Source organism: Protopterus annectens, chromosome 2.part1 (assembly GCF_019279795.1).
Source record: "Protopterus annectens isolate FY-2018-M chromosome 2.part1, PAN1.0, whole genome shotgun sequence".
Lineage (NCBI taxonomy): Eukaryota > Metazoa > Chordata > Ceratodontiformes > Protopteridae > Protopterus > Protopterus annectens.
Window position 1 is genome coordinate 442,062,605 of NC_056729.1, and position 9,963 is coordinate 442,072,567.

Sequence of the window (9,963 nt, forward strand, 5' to 3'; positions counted from 1 at the left end):
TCTTTCTCAAGTGAGAGCAATTCCTCTTTTATCCCTTATGCAAGAGACTTCATATCCATGCACTTATACTTAAAAATAGTATCCTCCAAGGTTGGACAATCTCAGTTCAAGTTATCCACTGTCAGCAAAATGGTACATTAGTTAAGACAGATTCAAAAAAATGTACACTTTCCTTCCACACATGCATATGTGGTACATGCCATGTGTTTGAATCGTGCCCATAGATAGCAGAGATGAGGCAGTAATGAGAACATTACAGTTCATAAGAACTACACTTTAAATGCAAGTTTTATAATCACAATCGAAAGACAAGTTGTGCAGAAACTCATTAAAAGAAAAATAACTTGATCGAAAGAAAAGTGCTGTGGCCCACCATAATGACATCATTTCAGAAAAGAACATTCTTGCAGTTGTCATACATCCTTCATATTTCGCCACTTTTGTTTGCAAGTTTTGATTAATATGATTTCATGTCCTAGAATTTATAGCATCTCCCTTCAATGACTTGGCTAGTTTCTCAACTACCAAAGTTCAGTTAGCTGCCATTTCCAGTTTTCATTCAGGTGAAACTCGCTCTTCTTTGGCTTCTTCTGAGTTGTGCAGGACTTTTCTGAAAGGCACCTTTTTACTTAGGTCCCCAGTAAAGGACCTTACTCTTCCATGGGAATTAACTATCTTACTACTTAGAAAATTTGAACCTTCAACCAAGAAAGACATTACATTTTTGTCCTCAAAGACCTTTTTCCTAGTTGCTGTTATGTCAGCTAGACAAGTATGTGAACTCCAGGCTCTGTCTGTCAAGTCTCCATATTTGATTTTTCATAAGGGGTTTCCTTAAGTACTAATCCATCTTAGGTAGCTTCTCAGTCAAATGTTAATCAGGTCATTAACCTCCCAGTTTTCTTCCCAAAATTTTCAATAAAGGTGAATGCATACTGCATCTTTTGGATGTGCATAGCCAATTTCAGTTTTATCTTCATCAGACCAAAGATTTCAGGAAATCTGACCAATCTCTTGTATCCTTTTCACATAAAAGATTGGGCATGGCAGTTTTCAAAGTGACTTTAGCCAAACGGTTGACTGATTGCATATCCTTTGTCTGTAAACAGAGAGGTTTGTCTTACCAAAGCACCCTAGACCATATTCCTTGCGGTCTATGGCCACTTCAGCTTTTTGGTCATGAGTTTTGTAGATGACATTTGTGTGGTTGCCACTAGTTCCATTGCTCATGACCATTACAAGCTGGATTTGATTTCCAGGAGCAGACTTGCTTTTGGCTTCTCAGTACTCTGAAATAGTTTTCCTTGAAGACCTCTCAAGGTCCTTCTGGGTGGGTACTCTGTCCCATCAGTTGAGGAACGAATAAATATGACATCAGATACAGAAGTTGTGTCCTCACCATAACAATGCATTTTCCATTCTTCCTCACCTTCCATCCTCCTAACCTCCTTCCCTTTCTTCCTGGACAAATACCCGAGGGATATTTTTGGGGAACCAATTGTTCCTTGTTAGAGCTCTAGTTTTATCTGTACTTGTGTCTGCTGTATTGATTCTGCACATTGTAAACCATTATTACTGGGGTCAGCAAACTCAATCTAATGTATGGTAGGTTAGTAGGGCATTGTGTGCAAAGGGAGGAACTCGAGAGTTGGATCTGTGAATGTAAAGGAAGAGTCTGAGCTGGATCTGAGGTCAGATCTTAGACCCATCAGTTGAGGAAGAATGAAAGTGGGTAACAGATGCATCATTATGGTGGGTACATAACTTTTGTTTCAGTTTTCTGTGCTGATACATTTAGAAATGCGTTAGTGTAATAGTAATGTTATTTATTATGTAATATTGTAATATTTTCTTACAGAGGATTGAAGGAGGAGATTATCTGAAAAATGAATCTTACTTTAACAGGATCTTCTGAGCTAATTCATCTATTGGTAACTCCTGCTGTTGCTTATTGCCTAGTGCAAAAGTCATCATAACCCATGTCCACATAAATCACATCCATCCTCCATGGCCCACATCCCATCATTGCCCACTGTTAGTTTATTTCTAATGCTTATACGCTGTTTTCAATAAGTACCATGGGATCTAATGCTTATACGCTGTTTTCAGTAAGTACCATGGGATCTTTTACATCCACCTGAGCTACCATCACCTCAAGCAGATGTTACCTCGTTTTTAATGTCTTATCCTGAAGGACAGGCACAGACTGTGGCTATTCTTCCTAGTTTTCTGTCATTGCCTGCTTCCCTGGCCTTGTTGGAGCTCCTGCCCAGTGTTCACACAAATTTCTTATTTCCACTCTTAAATTTTAGTCAGGTCCTAATTGCAAACACCTTGCTAAATGCATGTGAATCTTATCTAGATCACTTCATAGCCCAGAGTACTTGGACTGTTTCAAAATTGAATTGCAACTCAGCTCTTTGGAAATTACAGCCATTCTTCTACGGTTTGAGTTCTAGGCATCCCATCTTTTACCAGAGTTCTTTTCTCATTATATCAAGCAGACACTCAATTTGCCGCTTTGAGAACTGATAGTTGAATTGTTACCTTGTTGCCTGGAAGCTCTTCAGATTTGGAAATGTTTGTTAATATGACATGTCTTTTGTGATAACAAAAATCACAGGCTTCAAAAAAAAATTCCTTTTGCCAGTGTGCAAATATATCCTTCATGGCGGGATTCACACAGAAGATGCCATTTCCCTCTTGAAGAGTTGGAATTTCATCACAGCTGTATCTGGAAAATGCAGTCGTCATTTCTGATATCAACAAACTTAAAATGATGAGCATTAAATACCATCCCCTCTTCAGTGGAAAGTGTTTTGTGTGTTTGTTCCTTCACCTGACTTCCACACTTTTAGACACTACCATAAGATACTCCTTGCAACTATTTGGTGGTGCATTGCAGCCTTATTCCTGGTACTGACAATGCTACATTGATTTAGGTCTGCCTTAGCCTACCCTAAAATTGTGTTCTTTGGCCATGTATGCCTGCCATGACCAGGTGGAAACTTAACCATCATCCTAGTGTGGGTTAATCAGTCAGTGCCCAACTGAAGTTCTCATCTCAAACCTTTTGTCAAAGGTTCTACTCACTCCTGAGGCATTGTTATGCAGAGAGATTCTAAATGTTTTCACTTCCTTTTTACTAGTCATCACTTCTGCATAAAAAATACTGAGCTCCAGACTAGTATTTTATAGTGCCTAATAATTGTGATGAGTAATGGGTATTCTTAAAGACTCTTCTTAGTTTTGTTTTGCATATGGTCATTGAGGTTTCATTAAAACCATTCTGTTTATTTTGAATTCTGCTTCCTAGAGGCTCAGAACAGATGAGTGTTTGTTTCATACCCCTAGTATACACCATTGTCTCCATTTGTACCTTTCATGTAATACAGATCTTCATGAAACAGATGAAGTGTTTGCTTCAAGTCATAGCCTCCCTTAGGCATAGGCCAACTAGGTGGCTGCCTAGGGCGCCGCTCTAGTAGGGGCACTTTTCCAGTATTTATTTGGTGTAGGTAGACCAGGATGGGGCACCGGGTGGGGGGTGCCTTGGAGCCCTTTTGCCTAGGGCACCAGATGACCTAAGGCTGCTCCTGCTTCAAGTTAGGAAAGAGGTCAGCGGTTGAAAAGACCCTATCTGAATGACCTCTGACTGTAGTATTTTCTGTTGCAGTGAAATATGTCAGCCTCTTTCTAATGCTGTCAAAGGGTATTTGACTAGGACTGCAGTGTTTAGTGCATAGTTTTATACACACACACACACCTATATCTATCTATATATATATATATATATATATATATATATATATATATATATATATATATATATATATCTATATATATAGGATACCTACTAAATCTCGAATGCTGAAAATACCGACTCCCAAAATCACGAGCCTGATATACCAAAACACCACAATATCGAAGTATAAAAATACCGGCAGCCTACAATCTCGAAACCATGATCCTGATGACTGAAACCAAAACATATTGCACCATAAACAAGTCCCACTGTAAAACAAGCATGATCTCCCTGTGCGCTTGAAACAAAAGTAAAGCAGTAATCTTTTTGTCTGCACGATATTTACACCATATAATTGTGTCCGAAATTCCACTCCAAATAATACTGTGCAGAACTAACTTGACCCAAGTACGTGAAACTGACACCCAGTGCTTGCGGGTAAATGATATCAACAGTATCACATCTTTAACAATCTTGCAATAGCTCTAACAAATTCCAAACAGGTGTAAGCATTTTGATTATCAAGAACATGTTGAAATTGATTGTCGTTGGACAAGCTTCTTACGTTTCAGGGAAGGAGGGCAGCCCTTGATCAACCTTTCTCGCAATCCATCCACACTGTTCTGCTCCTTAGCTAAAGCACTCATAATAACTGATAGCTCAGTAGTTCTACAGCCAATTAAACACTTCAGATGGCGATGCCAAGCTTCTACGGAATTCTGCGTTTGCGGCAGAAACAGGCGATTTAATTCACTAACATTCCAAAAAGGAATATGGAATAATGGCGGAAACCTGATAATTCCTGTTAATCTTGTAGAAAACTTTCTTAATCTTCCTATAATGTACCAGTCTGAAAAATATTGTACAATTTCCCATCCATCAGGTGGAAATGTCTCCTTTAACAGATTGGATGTAGGAATGACGTCCGATTAATTGAGAAAAGCTAAGGCAACCAATGATTTCACCACTAATTGGAAGGTGTGATTACAATTATACAATCTACCCAACCCTGTTTGCTGCACCTTTCTCCACAAATTCTGACTGAAGTGAAACATGCAGCCCTTTGCTGCGATATCAGCAAAGTTCAATCTAATACTTTTCAGGGCAGCCACTTCAAAATCACAAAGTATAAATTTCAACCTCATTTGGAAATCATGTACAGACATTAAGTAAAGTACACAGTGCCACATCATATATGCCCGCAAAGACTTTTTAGACATTAAACTATACATTAACGGGACACATTTACTGTACCCTCCGTACTTTACCATTCCATGTATACTATACAGTTGCCTGCATAGAACACCTTTGCAGAAATACGTCCCATCCATTAACCAGATGGTGGCTATGCTAAGATCATGAAGGTTGTTTAGTGTAGTAAATACCACTACAGTGAGCTGGGAAGTTGGATCTGCCATCCGCTTTTCGAGAAATACTCCACTTTGAAATGGAACCATATTCATCTCCAGATTCTCTTAACGTAAGGTCAGGGATATGTGTTTCAGTCACATATTTGTTTCTCACCCTTCGAATTTGTTGTACAAGAGCTTTCTTATTAGGCAAACTTGGCACACACTTCAGGGATGTTGATGACATCACATCTTCTACCAGCATGCAAGGAGTATCTCTAGACAACAAAGCTTTTTTCCTTTATAGAGTACCACAAACTGTATATCTCTCAACCTCAAACTGATCTCCCATATGTCTCCCATATGGTTGTGAGGGATAGTCTTCAACAGTTCTTCACCTTCAGACAAGGAGAGTGTTACTGTCCTACCTTTGCATTTACCACTACGTTTGAGTTTACAGCACCAGTAACGTCTCATATGAGACTTCTTTTCAAGGTGATAAATATACCCATCTATCACTAGTACCTCTTTACATTTTTGTGATTGTACCCTACTATAGAGTTTACCGATTTCCCCAGGCACACTGAAGCAGTTGTCAGACATGTTGATATTGTTCCGCATTGTACGAGTTTGTGTTCTCTAACTACAGCTTTATAACCTCCTGCTCAATACTACAGAATGGGGCATGTCATACATGAAATCCTTCCACGTCGGGATTTCGAACTTCGGTATTTTACATTTTCATTATTGTGTTTCGGTATATCAGGCTCGTGATTTCGGGCATCGGTATTTCCAGAATTCGAGATTTAGTAGGTATCCCATATATATATATATATATATATATATATATATATATATATATACATACACACACACACACACACACACACACACACATATATATATATATATATATATATATATATATATATATATATATATATGGATCCCTATCACATGATCGACAGGCCATATGATCGACACTCATTTGGTCGACAAGCAGTTTTATGTGGGGGGCTTCGCCCCCCCCACACCCCCCAATGTGTGGGGCTGTGCCCCCCACACACCCCTAACTATATATATCAACTCCAGGGTCACACAACATTGGGGAGGGGGGGGCAAATCTGCTTGTCGACCAAATGAATTATCGACCAACTGAAAGTCGATCAAATGGCTTGTCGACCATCTCAGGTAGATATATATATATATATATATATATATATATATAGTGTAACTTGGGCTTGGGAATGTCCTATTGGATGCACTTCAAGACTTCATCTCAAAGTGAGATGGGTAAATCTTTCAGAATAACTTCTAAATTGGGTACCTTATAAATCTCATCTGTTGTCTTTTAAGGATGGCTAGAGCACTGGACTTCATATGTGAAAGCAAGATAATTTAGCCAATATTGTATAATGTATTTTATTAACATTTATATGAAGAACACCTAATTTGCAAGAAAAGCTGGGAGTGGTAGAGGTGTTGTACCTTTAAATCAGCTGCAGTGGAAAAAGTCATATGCATTGTGGAGAGGGGTAGCTCCTGCATACGTGGATATTGAAGATTTTAAACAAGGTGCTAATCAGCTGATAGTAGAAGGAATATCCATTTATTAGAACCTTCATTTTAGTGGACTTTTTTGAAGATCTGGAGATATGGTACATGCTCTCTTTACCTTAACTTTCCAGGGCAATCTAACTTTGTTTAGCAGTGGTTAGTACATTTTTAATGTATTAACTAGGTTAGCCCAGTGAACACAAGGGTCCCTTTGCAGAGGAAACTGGAAGCACTAGCTGGTTAAATAACTTGCTCAGACAGTTTACAAGTGAATATAAGCATTTTTATAGTGCCTTCACTATCTATTTTCCTATCTATCTATATTAAGAAGTTTGGAGCAGGAGGCAAAACACCACAGTATGTTATAGCTGCTGTTTTATATCCTGCATAAAGAGTTAAGGGAATTCTAAAGTATAGCATCATAACCTGCCTTTTTGTTTGTTCTGTCTAATTTTAGAATAGTATATCCTAGAGGTAGAAGTTCTTTGTTATATTTTGCTTTAGCCAAGTTTCAGTAGCTGCAGTGACATCTGGTGAGTGAACAATGTGCTATACAGACCTGGAAGTTGATAGTTTATTTATAATGCTTTTTAAATTTATATTAAAATATGTAGGCTGGATGATTTAGTTTAATAGATGGGTTGAGAGAAGCAAGATTGTGAGCCCAAAACTGTGGAAGTTGGTGAGGGGGCCATGTACATTTGGATAGGATTCCAATTCCTAGTTTTAAGAGTATAAACTAAATGAAAACTCCAGCCAAGCTAGAACTTCCAGTGAGTGACCTCCCAAACCTCCTGTAACAAAGGCACATGGGATATATCCAAATGACCCTTATGAACATCAGGTGTTTCAGCTATATGGCGATTTTAATTGCCCGTGACATTTACGTTTGAAGTCATTTTAATGGACAAATTCAAAAGTCATGGGCAATCAGAATTGCCATATAGCTGCAACACCTGATGTTCATAAGGGTCATTTGCATATACCCCATGTGCCTCTGTTACAGGAGGTTTGGGTGGTCACTCATTGGAAGTTCTAGCTTGGCTGGAGTTTTCATTTAATTTTTACTGATTAGTTTTTCAGTGTGACCTCACTCTTTGATTTAATTTGTTAGTTTTAAGAGTATGGAATTTTGTGCTGGATGACTGAATAGGTGAATGAAAGCTGAGGGGAATTAGTCTAGCGATACAGTGAAGTTTGAGTGGGTGATGTTTTCAGTACGTGAAAGGGTGTTTGGAGGTGGTAGTTTTTGGAGTTGCAGATAACAAGAGGTTATGTGTTAGTAGTACTAGAACATAAATTATGGTTAAAAGGGAAAGAAGCATGGTTTGGTGAGGTGATGTGAAGAAGTGGCGGAAAGTAGTGCTAGAAAAGTTAGGATGTGATAGAGGTGAGGAGGAAAGGGAGTGGTTTGTACTATTAAAAGACACTTTTTTCTGATTACTCTGGACACAGTGTATCCCTCTTTATGCAAACCTGTGCAGAGGCCCTACTGGGTGAAGGTAGGGGAATCATCAGTTTGACCTTTTTACTGCACTAAATATATTCTTAGAGTGCCTGGTCTCAGTTTTTCTTCTCCCAACATTGAAGTGGGTGCAAATTTACATTTGTTTAGATGAGTGTGTAATGTAGGCCTGCACAAGTACATAATTGCAGAAAGGCACCACTGTGGGTCAGTGATTTAAGATAGCTGCCTCAATCACTGTGACTCAGTGATTAAGATGGCTACATCAATCACTGTGGCTCAGTGCTTAAGATAGCAACCTCAGTCATGATGGCTCAGTGATTAAGATGGCTACCTCCTTCATAGTGACTCACTAATTAAGACTGCTACGTTAGTCACTGTAGCTCAGTGATTGATGGCTACCTCACAGCTCTGAGGTTCAAGATTCATTCCTGACTTCTAGTTACTGTCTCTCTAAAGTTTGCATGTTCTTCCAGTCTCTGCATGGGATTTCTCCAGGTTCTTCAACTGCCTTCCACCTCCCCAAAACATGCTGATCGATTGCCTACTCAAAACTATTTGCATATAATGTATTTAACATTGTTCTTCTGGCCTAGATTGTGGCTAAAATGAGTCTAGAACAGAGCAGCACACTTACAGGGTTCCACTGTTTACATATCTAAGACTAAAGGGATTTACAACTGTCTTTCTATGGATGATTAATTTGCATCTTTTCTGTAGATGTGTTCTAGTAAGATCTGACTCTTGTCCTATGTTTTCAGCCTCTAGAAACCTTACTGACTGTGCTGAAGTCCTGCTTAAGCCCAGCTCTGTAAAATAAGTTTCTCAGGCCAGTCATGGACTCAAAAGGCTGCAGGTTCTGTGACTCAGCACAGAATATAGCTAATCCAGTATTTCTTTTTGTTCATCTTTGAGGACAAGCCTTCAGGCAGAGACCTAACTGAAGGTGCAAAGTTGCCTGTCCTCATGTTCGCAAATGCCAAATTACATGAAAACAAGGTCTTGTGGTACTTAATGTTTGTGACCAACCCTAACCACCCATCAAACTTGTCATCCCTGTGATTCCATCATTCAAGTCTTCTGGTGTCCAGGACTTTCTTTTGACTTATTAAAACCAGAGACTAACAAGAAACTTCTTGGACTATGCTTGCAGAGCGATCTGCTACAGTTTTAAGTTCAGGGGTCATTCTATAGAGAACAAGGGAAGACGTGCATCCATTCTGAAAAGACAGTGTCCCTTCCTTTATGTTTTTAGCTTTTCAGTCTGTCTTGAAGTCAGGAACATTATAAGCTGTTAAAAGGTACAAGACAAGCATGTATAACATTGACAAACATGGAGAAGCCCATTCATATCCCCTGTGTAGACTATGATTACCTGTGACATGGCTGTCAGTTTGAACTTGTGGCTCCAAGTCTTCTCATGCCCACTCAACAAAATTGTTCACAACTCTTGGCTAGGCTTCTAAGGGCCTCGGAGCCATTAGCCTAGTAATCTCCTATGATCCTATAACAAAATACAGATGTCCTGAGTGTGTCAACTGAACTGAAGCGGGCAATCTATAGCTATGCTTGTGTGCTAATTGAATAACTGATATCCAGGTTCCTTTCCATGGTGCCCTCCCTAGAAACCCTAGCAAGAATTGCATTCTCAGCCTTATTTGACTAGGGAATACCTTTTGACTTCCTTCATATTTCTGTCATTCCAAATGTCCTAAAAGTAAGAAAGAGAGAGAGAGAGACATTACCTTGATAGTTCCAATCTGGACAATTCTAATTGTTGGTTGATGCAGAAAGCAATAGAGGAGCCTATGCTCCTTACCCTTAACTGCAAATTGCTAGCTGAGCAG